Genomic DNA, 14,057 nt, shown 5'->3' with positions numbered 1-14,057 from the left:
ATTAATGCAGTTGAGAGGCAAAGCATGCTAACTTTACAAAGTCTACCTTCCATGAAAAGCCTCCTGAAAAGGAGATTACACGCCACTATAAAAATATCAGCCTATTGTGGTAGCTGCATTCGAGAGCCAAGGCTTGAAGACTGTTTTCATATAGCATAGAAAACCACTTTGAGAGCATATAACTGCATCGGTGACTTGGGAGTGTACTGTGCCACGGAATTATGCATAGCTACTGTTAGGTACCAAAACTGTTACACAAGAGTTTAAACTGATGGTAACCGAGAGTATAATGAGGTACTACCAGCCCATGCACTATTAACGAAAACTACTGAGTCACTGTGCTGAATACTTTCATTCCTGGAGAAAACTGAAGGCAGCAGTTACTAAATCAAGCCCAATAGGTGACTAAACTCATTCTCCTCAAAGATTGGTGGGCACAGTGAAGTCTGAGGTACACCTTTAACCATTAAATCTGCGTGCCATTGCAAGATATTACCATTTGGAAATACATGCCATCACAGTGGTTTAAATCTTTTGAATATCAGTCATTCATACATTCTTATCTACCCAGTCTCTTGATTTTTGAAGACTTCACCTACAGGATAATATTACAGAAACAAAATATAAATGCATGTTTTTTTTTAGATGAAACTTACATGGACTAAAAGTAGAGAATATTTTTTAACAAATTTACAATGTGCAGGCAGACAAAGCAGGAAAACGGCCACTCAAATGTATAATCAAAAACTAAAAATTGACTATTTCCAGAAAACTATGAAGCACCTCAACTAAAAGGAATGCATAATGGAATTCTAAGGTCAAAAAATGTAAAAAGGTTATAAACCTTAACAGGAAAATAAAACAACTTTTACTGGCCATTCCTGTTGAAATGAGAATCATAATGTAAGAGAAAAGTGACTACAAACCCACTGAGAGCACCCAACAGAGAGAAAATAAAAGTCCATTTGCATCTCTGTTATTTTCATAAAATCCTGTGTAACTACAGATCAAACTGCTGATGGCAAAAACAGAATTCTTTATAAACTGCAAATGTCCTGTACATAAAAAAAATTCACTGGAGTTGCACTAGTTCTAAAGACTCTTCTGTTTTAGCCTTATATAACCCTTGATTATTATTGGGCACCAAAGATAAGAAAAGCAAGACGGGGTAAAAAATGCAAAATTTCAACAGTAATGGAAATGTTTTTGTCCTGTGTTCTCTCCCCCTTCAGTGCTCTCAGAAGTCTTTGTACTTAATCTGGGGGCAGCAAATCATGCAAGCCAAATCTGTCTCTGATGTGAGGTTGGACATCTTCATTCAGTTCTACAAGCTTCTCCAGAAATGGAATCAATTTTAGGAGCTCATTGTCATTTTTATCCATAAACCAACTTTCTATAGGGATTCCATTAGAAAGCTGATATGCAAAGGCTTGTGGTGAGTTGTCAATTATTATAGTTTTTGAAAGATCCCTTCCAAGGATATTTAAGTCCTTTATGTAGTTTCCCTGTACACAAACACAATGTTCACAGAAAAGCCGGTGCCTGACCAGATGCTTTTTAGGGTCTAGTATGTTCAGTAACTTGTCTGCATACACCTTCTTAGAAGCAGTAAAAAGAATGATCTCATACTTCTGAGACATTCTTTCCAGGAATTCCCTGAAGAATGGTCTTAATCTCACATAAACCTGATAATGGACATCTTGGAAAAGAACTGGAAAAAGTAAGTGCCTTGTCTTCTAGTTCATTTAGACTGCAGTGCACTAGGGTTTCATCTAGATCTAAAACTAGAGAGAATTCTGGTATGCTTCGCGTTTTCAATGGAAGAGCAGGTTTTCTATTTAGTTGTTCTTCTGTCAGTGGTGGAACATGTTTGATGAAATAATTGGGGTCAAATACTTCCCAGTCTTCCTTATAGGTGGCCTCTGCGTAGGCTGACGAATAACCACTTTCTGGAGTCACTGGTGCTGTAAGAAGTGGGATATAACGGTTAACTGTTTCTTGAAATTCTTCTAAACCATTATTTATTGATGGCCTCACTTGAATGGCTTGATTCTAATAAGCTACTCCATTAGTTGATGTAGTAGTACTGGTAGTGATTTCATCCACCTATTCCATGTTGAGCTGTTTTACGATATTTATCTTCAGCTTCCACAGCCTGTCCTGGGGAGTCTGATCCTGGTGTTTCATTTTTGTTTGCTGGTGAAAAATAGTTGAAGACTGGAGAAAATATGGTCCCCAGCAATGTCGTCCTTGGAGGACTACCAGAGGAAGGGTTATCTTCTAATTTCCCATTTTGCTTTATATGTTGATTTGTAATTTCATAACTACCAGCTTCTCCATTTACTTGACTTTTCCATATTACTCGAGATAACTGTTGGGCTTTCCTCCTGCTCTTGGTGTTGATATGATCAAATTAGTATCTATATCACGTTCAATTCTACTCCGTTTCGAAGGATTTTCTCTCTCTTCCTTGGGTGTGCTTCCTTTAATGAATTTTTTAATTGAAGACAATAAGCCAGTTTCATTTTTTGATGGCTTTTCTCCTCCTGCAGGCAGGCTATCATCCTCTGAGTACTTCCTTTTTGCTCTGGTAGTGCGCTGCATTTGGATTTGACTTGATTGCTGAGATTTCCTAATTCTCACCTTCCTCTTTTATGAGTGCCACATGTAAACCTGAACTGTGACGACAGAAGTGTCCTCAGGTTCCTGCGATGGTCTCTACTGAGCAGTAATTAGTGTCTTTCCTGCTTAAGCCTACAACAGCTACAGTACTAGCTCTGTCAGCCAGTCGCCATTTCCCACCTACCGACCTGCTGCACTGCACAGACAGGGACCTGGATGGAAAGCCAATTTTTACATTCTTAAACTTACCATGCACCAAACATAGATGTGCCAATTTTTGTTTTGTTTTGTTTTCAAGGTTGGGTTTCATTCTAGTCCAGGCTTACCTGGAATTCACTATATAATCTCCAGGTGGGCACAAACTCACAGTGATCCTTCTACCTCTGCCTACTGAGTGCTGGGATTAAAGGCATATGACACCACACCTAGCTCAGGTGTACCAAATTTTATAAGACAATATCTACTAGACAACAAACTGGAAACAAATCCCAACTTAATCATAGTTGGGGACTTTAATACGCCACTATCATCAATAGATCAGCCAACCTCATTGGAATGTACACCCCAGGATTTATGTTCATTTAGAAAATTTCACTTGCATTAATGTCTCCTAAGTTTGTAATATGTGGACTTTGGGCAATAATAGAGCTCAAAGAAAGTTTGGATTTCCTGAAACATTCAACATCAGAGATTAAATCCTTAAAATATAAAGAATGATCAGCTCTCTCAGGGCAGGCACTGTCATGAGCTATGACTACAACGTCACTCTTAGCCATGTTGTCTGCATGGTGGCTGCAGCCTGCACCTGGCTGCCCTCTCCGCTTGCACCTCTTCCACCTTGATGCAGTTCAAAATGAAGCTGTTGTCATTTCTGGGAGGAAATTGGCCCAGCGGAGCAAGCAAGAAGTGCGGCTGGAGGCAGAACAGTGGGTGGCCCCAGGCCACAAGCGGCTCCTGAGCATGGTTCTGGTTGGCGAGAACCCAGGGGGTAGTCACTCCTACAATCTCAGCAAAGCCAGGGCTGCAGCTGACATGGGAATCAACAGTGAAATGACTGTGAAACAAGCTTCAATTTCAGGAGAAAAGATGCTGAATTCAATCAATAAACTAAACAATGATGAAAACATAGGCGGCTTATTGATGACAGAAGGATCTGCAATGTCGTTTCTCCAGACAAGGATGTTGGTGGCTTTCATGTAATTAATGTTAGCCAAATGTGTTTGGACCAGTATTCCATGTTGCCAGCCTCCCTGTGAGGCTTGTGGGGAATAATAAAGGAACTGGCATTCCCACTCTAGGGAAAAATGTGGTTGTAGCTGGAAGATCAAAAAAAAGTTGGGATGTCCATTGTGATGTTGCTACACACAGATGGGGCATACAAACGTCCTGGAGGTGACGCTGTGGTTATGATATCTTACTGATACACTCCCAAAGAGCAGTTGAGAAAAGCATATTGCAGTATCTGATGCTGGCATTCCAAATGTGATCATAACAGATATGATCAAGGAAGGAGCAGCAGTCACTGATGTGGGCATAAACAGAATTCAAGCCCAGCTTGGTTGGAGATGTGGATTTTGAAGGAGTCAGGAAGAAAGCCAGTCGCTCCAGTCCCTGGGGGTGTTGGGCCCATGAGAGTGGCCACGCTAATGAAGAATACCATCATTGCTGCGAAGCAAGTACCGAGGCCTGAGGAGCTGGAAGTGTGCAAATCAAAGGAGTGTGGAGTAGCCACCAGTTAACTGCTGCTCTGGTGCAGTGAACATCACTCCACACCAGTCCAAGAAGCAAAGCAGGCCTATAGAAATACAATATTTTAAGTTTATTCTGAAGTGGTTTAAAATAATGCTTTGTGTTTATTGAAAGCTTAAATGGGGAGGGGATTGCTCTTCAGGGAACATGCAAGCTTCCTGCTGGATCATGTGGTCTAGTCAAAGCCATTAACCTAGTGATGACATGGAATATGTCACTCTAAGAGTAGACCTTGAACTTTGTCAAAAACTTGCCTTTTTAAAGATTATATTTCCTAAGTCCTATTTCTTTTTTTTTATTTATTTTTATTTATTTATTTATTTGAAAGTGACAGAGAAAGAGGCAGAGAGAGAGAGAGAGAGAGAGAAAGAAAGAGAGAGAGAGAATGAGTGCACCAGGGCCTCCAGCCACTGCAGACAAACTCCAGATGCTTGCGCCCCCTTGTGCATCTGGCTAACGTGGGTCCTGGGGAATCAAGTCTCGAACCGGGGTCTTAGGCTTCACAGGCAAGTGCTTAACTGCTAAGCCATCTCTCCAGCCCCCTAACTGCTATTTCAACTCTGTTAGTCAGTGTTGTTAGTGCTATTAGTTTCCACGTTTTTTGAGTTCAGCTTGCCAAACAAAAGGAAAAATGTTGCTCTAAAAGTTAGTTAAAGAAAAAGGAAAATTAATTTCTGTGCATACTGATTGGTAACTGAATTTCTCTGAGAACTGAATTGGTTGGATTTTGAAATGAAAGTTCATTTTGTGTCTTCCTGTGGCTTAGTCACTGGGGACATGTGTAGGATCAATTTGCTCTTGCCCTCATCTGATTTATGTCACCCTTTGGTGAGCTTGCCCCATTTTCATTTTCTAGGATTGAAAGACTTATTTTATAAGTTATTTGTGTGTATTGTCATGTTTCGCTTTTGTGACCTCCTAAAACTGTTTAAGTCTGTTTTTGTTAGAGGGTGTTGTGTATAGTTTCCTTGGTATACCTTGAAACCCCCCCCCCAACTTTTTTTTGAGCCTAGCCCAACAGACTGGCCATTTTTTTGAGAGAAAATTGACATGCGAGGGCCTCCAGATATGTGTGCCCAGTTGCGCACTTGCATTACTGTGCATCTGGCTGACATGGGGCCTGAAGAGTTGAACAAGAGCCCTTAGTCTTCTCAGACAAGCGCCTTAACTGCTAAGCCATCTTTCCAGCTCAACGTGGGCATATTAATCATTATAGCAGTGAGCGTAAATATGAAACTTACTTTCCACCAAAGAGTTGTCATCAGCTGCCTGTTTTTATTTCATGTATCCTGTTGGCTCTTCTGAAATGTTTTTAAGAGCTTTAGTTTATATCACATTTAGTCAGATTTTCTGATTAAAGGGTTCTATTGCTATTTTTTTTTAAAAACTAAAACACAGCTGTCTGGTGTGGAGGGCGGAAAGTGATCAGTGATGATAATTAAGAGGTCATGATCATGGGAGGAATAAATTGGGCTTGACAATAATGGGCTGTTAGAAGCCAGATACCTATACAGGGGTTTAAAAGGTTTCAATCCTTATGACACAAGCAAAACATCTCAAAGGAGTAAGAGTGTTAGTGCTGGTCAGTTAAATTTCGACACTGCATAGCATATTCAGATGGCAATCATTATACCATATGAAACATAGAAGAAAAAATATATATGAAAATAGATATCCCTGGGCAATAGCTTAGTTAGTAGCTAAATTAAATTATAATTATAAATACAAAACATATAGAAGAACATAGATATCCATGGGCAATAGCTTAGTAGTTAAATTATGGGAGAATTATAGATGTGAAAGAATGACTAGGCACTGCTCATGCAAAATGAATATTATGGTTAAATGTGAGGATCATAGTTTAATTGATGTTATAAGCAATACCTATATAGGAGAGAACTAATCTGCTTTGAGCAAAAAAAAAAAAAATTAGGTTGATAAAGGCAATATTCTCAAAAGGAAGCATATGCCTCTGATAGATGATAGTGACAGTACAGGTGAATAAATCATGTCACTGTTAAAGAGGAGTATTATTTTATTGCTTGACTGCTTAGGAAAATAAAGATTGCTGGGTAGAGGTAAAAGATCATAAACCAACAAACACACTCAGAAAGCTATTAGTTCCAAAATAAGGGACAATACTAAAGGGACAATTGGACATGAAAAAGACATAGATTATGCATCTTATTGTGACTCAAGATACATGGAACTTATTAAAAGAAAAGGATACAGTATAAAAATGCCACATACAACATAAAAACCAATAGATATAGTACAGCATGGAAATTAAATAAAGGCTAAAGAGATCATATGATCATTTTAAGGAAAGCTTATACTTGGTACAAATGTAAATCATTATATAGACAGTATGGAAGATAGTATGGAGGGTCCTGAAGAGAGTAAAACTAGGCTACCATCTAATCAAGCTATATCACTCAAAATGTACGTCCAGAAGTAGTGAAGTCATATAAAAAAGAGACACCAGTATACATATTTTTGTTATGGCACTATTTATAATACTAAAAATATGGAATGAACCTAGATATCCATCAATAAGTGAATGGATAAAATGAGATAAATGGATAGGATATGCACATACCAAAGTATTATTTTGCTGTAATGGAGAATGTAATCCTGTCATTTTCTGGAAAATGTGTGGAACAGGAGGGCAATATGTTAAGTGAAATATGCCAGGCAAACAGAGAGAAGTAGAACATTTTTCTCTCATATATGCAAGCTAGAAGGAAAAACAAAAGATCTGAAAGTAGAAGAGGGACTACTAGATATTGGGAAGGGACCCACGGGGGAAGAGAGGAGAAGCTCAATGGGAGGAGATGAAAAAACAGTGGCAGGACATGGTCAGTGACCAAGGTATGCATGTAAACAATGTCACAGTAAATCCCATTCACTTATACAAGCAATGTGATAATCATTATAATAAAGGAAGATCATATAGCATATTCTGAATAATAAAACCAGACACAAATGATAATTAAGCAAAGTGGGTCAAATAATTTGAACAACTTAATAAAATAACTATATTAAATAACTTTATAAAATCAAATTAAATAAATTCAAATCAAATATTGTCTATTCTGTGATAACAAATTTAATTAGAAACTACTAATGAACTCTCAGCAACATCCAGTAACATGTGAAAATTAAATAACACACTTCTAAATAGTTGATGGATAAAAATCAGCTGGGAGTTAGAGCCTATTTGGAAACAAATGAAAATGTAAATCCATGATGTAAAAATAAGGGGAACATATCAACACTTGGGAAAATCATGGAAGTTAATATTGATATTTAAGTAGAAATAAGGCAGCAAATCCATGAGCAATTTAAATGATAAAAAATAGCAGGAAACTTAATAGGAAAACAAAACTTAAGTAAATTTAGCATGAGCAAACAATACATAAAAATCAATGAATCCCAAAGCTTATACTTTCAAAAAAATCTATAAAATTGATGTGCCTCTAAAAAGGATAGTTGGGAATTAGAAGAAAATGCCATTCACACAAAGGAGAAAAGTAACATGAAACTAGGTCACTGGTGTTAAAAGTGTAATAAGGACATACTATACTCAATAGTTTTAATAAAAGTGTACTACTTGAAATTTGCAAATTATCAAAACTAATGAGATGTACATAATCTGCATAACCCTACATCTATTCAAAAGAAACATATAGTAATTACAAAATCTACATGTGAAAAACTCTTCATGTCCAAGTGGATTTGCTGGTGAATTATACCAAACTTTTAAAGAAGTAGTAATGCCATTTCTGCAAGAACTCCTGGAGGAAATTGTTGAGGTAATATTTCCTACCTCATTCTGTGATATTGGATTCACCCTGCTATAAGCATATTACATGAAAAGAAAATGTGAGAGCTGGGGAGATCATTCAGTGAGTAAAGTGCTTTCCACACAAACATGAGGACATGAAGTTCAGATGCCCAGCACCCAGGGGGAAGCTGGGTTTGGTGGCTTGCACATGTACTCCCAGTGCTAAGGAGGCAGAGACTGGAGCATCCTTAGGGCTTGCTGGCCAGTTAATCTAACTCTTAAGATAAGGGGGAATCCTGTCTCAAAATAATAGCATGGAAGCAATTGAAGAAGACACCAGGTACTGATCTCTGGCTCCATATGCATTCACATACATCCAAACACTTGCACACACATGTATCAATACCCATATAAACATGCACACACACTAGCACACCACACATACATACATGCAAAAAACGGAAAAAAAAATCTCATGACTGATTTGCAAAATACCATACAGAATGTCAGCAAACCAGTGACATTATATAATGAGGGAAAATTTGCAATAACATAGAAGGTTACCCTAGAAATAACATTTAGAAATTCAAGCAATTTACAAAGAAAAAAGAAGACAGCTTTCATAGGTAAAAGTAGAAGCGGGGCTGAAGAGATGGCTTAGCAGTTAAGTGCTTGCCCATGAAGCCTAGGTTCCCTGGTTCAAGGCTTGATTCCCCAGGACCCACGTAAGCCAGATGCACAAGGGGGTGAATGCATCTGGAGTTCATTTACAGTGGCTGAAGGCCCTGGTGCGCCAATTCTCTCTCTCTCAACCCATCTTTCTCTCTCAAATAAAACTAAAAACAAATATTAAAAAAAAAAAAAAGAAGTGAAAGAATACAGCTCTGGTATGACAGCCTCTGTCATTGGGTGGAAAGAAAACAGCGCTCCTGACAAGCCCCGGAGTTGCCAGGCTCTCTCTCAAGAAACCTGCACCAGCATCCCTGCACGTTTCAGAAGAGGTGACACCTCATCATCACCAGTGACAAGGGTAAGTGAGCAGTCCACGGAAGTGGACTCAGACATTCTCGACGGTTTTCTAATCTCTGTATGTTTGATATGTGAGGCAGGCTCTCGTGCGCCATCAGCTGGCTTGGCACTCGGGGAGGCCCTCCTCCTCTAGCCAGTTAACGGAGCCTTTCTGGAGCAGTCTCATTGCCAGAGAAACACAGCCTCCCCGCCCTGCTCCCTCGCATTTCAGACAGCCCCATGACAGTAGGCTCGCCACTTGTAAGTGAGGGGCTGAACCCGCAGAAATTGCTCAATTTGAACAAGAGCGACTCGGGATGGCCCATGGCCCTGCGTCGGCCATCTTTGTGAATGATGTCAATCTGACCCTTTTTCTGAAGAGAGCCAATTCTCTAACCTAGGGTGATAGCATTCGCTTTCACCCTAGGTTAGATAATCGGGAGCTTTTAGGTCAAAGAGAAGGCCATGAAGATGCAGGGACTCTCTGCATGCTAGAGAAAGGGGTCCATGACACCCATGGGACTCAAGTGGTCACATCCGCATGGGACACGCAGAGCTTCCAGGTGAAGAGAGAACCTTCCAGTGAGTCCTGAGCCCCTGTCTACCAGGAACACCGACGTCTGTTTGAGGCAGCAGGCATACAGGAGTCTCCCGAAAATGTGAGTCACGTCAACCCCATCTGCAAGAATCGACATCCTTTATGCCTTAGAGGCCCAGGGCAAAATTGCTGAGGCCAGGCCAGAAAGAATTAGGAGGGTCAGGGTCCAAACATGTTCTGCGGGTTTGTGTACCCCCACGAACAGGCTCTGGAGAACCATCCTGACCCGACAATGCATGCAGGTGGAATGAAGGACCAGAAGGCTAAGGACTGGATCATCACGGACGTGCCCCTCCTTCATTGAGTCACACACACAGATATCAAGGGAAATACAGTGAGTACATGACACACGGTCCTCTGTGAACACAGTTAGGATTTGTTGTGGCCTTGCATGCTCCTCACATCATGAGAAATTCCCAGGTGACATGGAAGGAAAAGAGCAGGCAGGACTCTACTGTATGGTGACATTGTAGACGACACTGCACACCAGTGTCTCCAGTGCTCCAAACAGGTTCTTGGGTATTGCACTGGAATGATATCTTCACTTGCCAGAAAATGATAGCAATATCTTTGGGTCAAATGGAAGCCATGTTCATAGTTCTTTCTAAGATATCCCCGTTGAAGAACAAACAATTAGGCCCGTTTGGAACCATTGGCACGTCTTGCATAGTTTTCTTTCAATCTCTGATTTTCAAAGATCAGAGCAGTTGAGTATCATAAACAGAGGGAGCTGGAAGTCATGGCAGGCAGCTATAATGCCAGCAGAGATAGAGGATGAACATACAAAAAAAAAAAAAAAAGAGGATGAACATGACATTGCAGCCACCCTGAGGCTACGTGCTGAATCGCAGGACACCCAGTGGTAGAATTCAAGCCCAACTGGAGATAGAAAGGGCAAAGGGAACCAGCGGCGGGTGGACTGGGAAGTGGGAAGTGGTGCAGAGGTTAGTCCTTTTGACTCTCAAGCCACAGGATCATGGTTCGAACCGCTGGGGCACAAGCAGGCCTGAGACACAAGGGGGCGCTCGTGTGTGCTAGGTCACCTGGTGTGCCCATATCCTGTATCTGTCCTTTTTTTTAAATTTTTTAAATTTTTTTAGCATTTTCCATGATTATAAAAAAAATAAAAATAAAAATAAATCCCATGGTAATTAACTCCCTCCCTACCCCCTACACTTTCCCCTTTGAAATTCCATTCTCCAGCATATTACCTCCCCATCCCAATCATTGTACTTACATATATACAATATCAACCTATTAAGTACCCTCCTCCCTTCCTTTCTCTTCCCTTTATGTCTCCTTTTTAACTTACTGGCCTCTGCTACTAAGTATTTTCATTCTCACGCAGAAGCCCAGTCATCTGTAGCTAGTATCCACATATGAGAGAGAACATGTGGCACTTGGCTTTCTGGGCCTGGGTTACCTCACTTAGTATAAGCCTTTCCAGGTCCATCCATTTTTCTGCAAATTTCATAACTTCATTTTTCTTTACTGCCGAGTAGAACTCCGTTGTATAAATGTGCCACATCTTAATTATCTACTCATCAGTTGAGGGACATTTAGGCTGGTTCCATTTCCCAGATATTATAAATTGAGCAGCAATAAACATGGTGAGCACGTATTTCTAGGGAAATGAGATGAGTCCTTTGGATATATGCCTAGGAGTGCTATAGCTGGGTCATTTGGTAGATCAATCTTTAGCTGTTTTAGGAACCTCCACACTGATTTCCACAATGGCTGGATCAGATTGCATTCCCACCAGCAGTGTAGAAGGGTTCCTCTTTTTCCACATCCCCGCCAACATTTATGATCATTTGTTTTCATGATGGTGGCCAATCTGACAGGAGTGAGATGGAATCTCAATGTAGTTTTAATCTGCATTTCCCTGATGGTTAGTGACGTGGAACATTTTTTTAGATGCTTATATGCCATTCGTATTTCTTCCTTTGAGAATGCTCTATTTAGCTCCATAGTCCATTTTTTGATTGGCTTGTTTGATTCCCATGGCCCTGCATCGGCCATCTTTGTGAATGATGTAAATTTGACCCGTTTTCTGATTAGAGCTGATTCTCTAACCTATCCTAACTCATTTCTGGAATCATGTCCACAGATATTAAGGGAAATACGATGAGTACATGACACAGAGTCCACTGTGAACATAGTTAGGATTTTTTGTGGCCTTGCATGCTCCTCACATCATGAGAAATTCCCAGGTGACATGGAAAGAAAAGAGCAGATATGACTATGCTCTATGGTGTCATTGTAGACGACACTGCACACCAGTGTGTCCAGTGCTCCAATCAGGTTCTTGTGTATTGCACTGGAATGATGTCTTTACTTGCTAGAAAATCATAGCAATGTCTTTGTGTCAAATGGGAGTCTCATACATATTTCTTTCTAGGATATCCCTGTTGAAGGACAAACATTTAGGCCTGTTTATAACCTTTGACTCATCCTGCACATTTGTCATTTACTCTCTGATTTTCAATGATCAGAGCAGTTTAGTATCATAAACACAGGGAGCTGGAAGTCATGGCAGGCACCTATTGTGTCAACAGAGATAAGAGCATGAATATAGGAAATAAAAAAAATAATTAAAAAAAAAAAACAGGATGAACATGACATTTTACCCACACAGTAGCTACATGCTGAATGGCAGGTCACCCGGTGGTAGAATTCAAACCCAGCCGGTGGTAGACAGGGCAAAGGGAACCAGCCACAGGAGGTGCAGGAACCTGGAAGTGATGTAGCGGTTAGAGCCATTAACTCTCAAGTCACAGGACCCAGGTTTGAACAGCCCGGACGCAAGCAGGCCTGAGACTCAAGGGAGCAGTCGTGTGTGCTAGGGCACCTGGTATTCCCATATCCTGTATCTGTCCTTTTAACTCTTCTCCATCTCTCCCTTTCTCTCTCCTTGTTAAATATGGAAAATACTTCCCCCTCCCCCTTGTGTGGGGGTAGGGGGGGGCGATGAAAATGTGCTCAACACAGGTTTCTGAAGAGACAGGGCCTCCTCAGCCAGCACCTGTCATGTGTACTTCGCAATTTTATTCTGATAGATATTCTGATAGCACTCTGGGCAGGTTTGGATTGAATGTCAATATTGTTCAGTTGAATTTTCGAATTCACCAGTAATTTGCTCCACCCAGTCCACTTGGATACTTGAACAGTAGACAAACTCAATAACTAGGGTCACATCTGCTGTTTCTCTTGGATTATAAGAGCTACACCTGATACTTTTAACTCCTACCCTGAAGATACATAATGTTGGATTTACGCGGCTAAGAACACTGCATAGAATTAGGAATCCCAAGCATCAAATTAACCCAAGATCCAAATATCTCTACCTTATTATCATACAAGAAACATAAACACTTGAGACAATGCAATTCATGAAAATTTCTAAATTCATCAGAAATGACTGCCAGTGAGATTGCTTTAGTTGAAATGCCTGACAAAGATTTCAAAAACAAGTGACTATACCTATGCTCAAAGAAATTAAGGAATCAAATAAGAAAACAAACTTCTGAAAGAATCCCAAGAGAACACAGAAAAACCAATGTCATGAAATAAGGAGGGCAGGACTTTTGGGTAAGATGGTGGCACACCAGCCACACCAAAGCAGCCTAGTTAGGGAAAGAAACAGAAACGCAGCAAAATACGCTCTTCTACTGAAAAGTGAAGGTGTATAAGCTGCTATCAACTGCAGCAGAGAAGCAGAAGAGACCCAGATCATCGAGAAAGGAGGGATCAGCCAGAATCCAGCCTAGGCCCTAGTAGCCCCGGTCCACAAGTTCACCTGGCCTGCACGCAGAGCAGGAACAAGGGGAGGGGATTTTCCACTCACGTCAGCCTCCTCACAAAGGCAAGAAACAGGAAAGGGAAGACACCTGAGACCTGCTGGGAAGCTGCTGATGGATACAAATGGGACCAGCTGAGCGTCTCCAGTATGACTCCAGGTGCCCTGCACAGTCCCATCCCCCAACCCTCAGTGTCCAGAGATTCATTCACCTCTGGCTGCCTGGCACCAAGAGGAATCAAGGTGGGCACTGAGCATTGGTGAGATTAAAACCATCCCCAAAGGTAACAGGGCCTCCTTATGCAAAGCCAGATACATAGACCTGCACTGGAAGGGCTATTCTCTTTCCATGTCAGGAAAGGTTATGTATAACATTTGAATAGTATATTCCTGGTTGCCTTTACCCTTCTCAAAGAAGCTGAATTTTGTTGTTGGCTATTGTTGCCTTTGCTGTTTTCTGATTCTTTAGGGCCTTCGCCTTTTTCTTCTGTCAT

The 14,057-nt window shown here is 40.7% G+C and overlaps 2 pseudogenes; one reads left to right on the top strand and one right to left on the bottom strand.

Annotated features, from left to right (window-relative positions):
- Nucleotides 1–1,253: 1,253 nt before the first annotated feature.
- Nucleotides 1,254–2,667, bottom strand: LOC101598860 (annotated as a pseudogene).
- A 705-nt stretch (nucleotides 2,668–3,372) lies between these two features.
- On the top strand, nucleotides 3,373–4,361 carry LOC101596294 (annotated as a pseudogene).
- The last annotated feature ends 9,696 nt before the right edge of the window (nucleotides 4,362–14,057 follow it).

Source organism: Jaculus jaculus, chromosome 2 (assembly GCF_020740685.1).
Source record: "Jaculus jaculus isolate mJacJac1 chromosome 2, mJacJac1.mat.Y.cur, whole genome shotgun sequence".
Classification (NCBI taxonomy): Eukaryota; Metazoa; Chordata; class Mammalia; order Rodentia; family Dipodidae; genus Jaculus; species Jaculus jaculus.
This window is presented reverse-complemented; position numbering and strand designations above follow the sequence as displayed.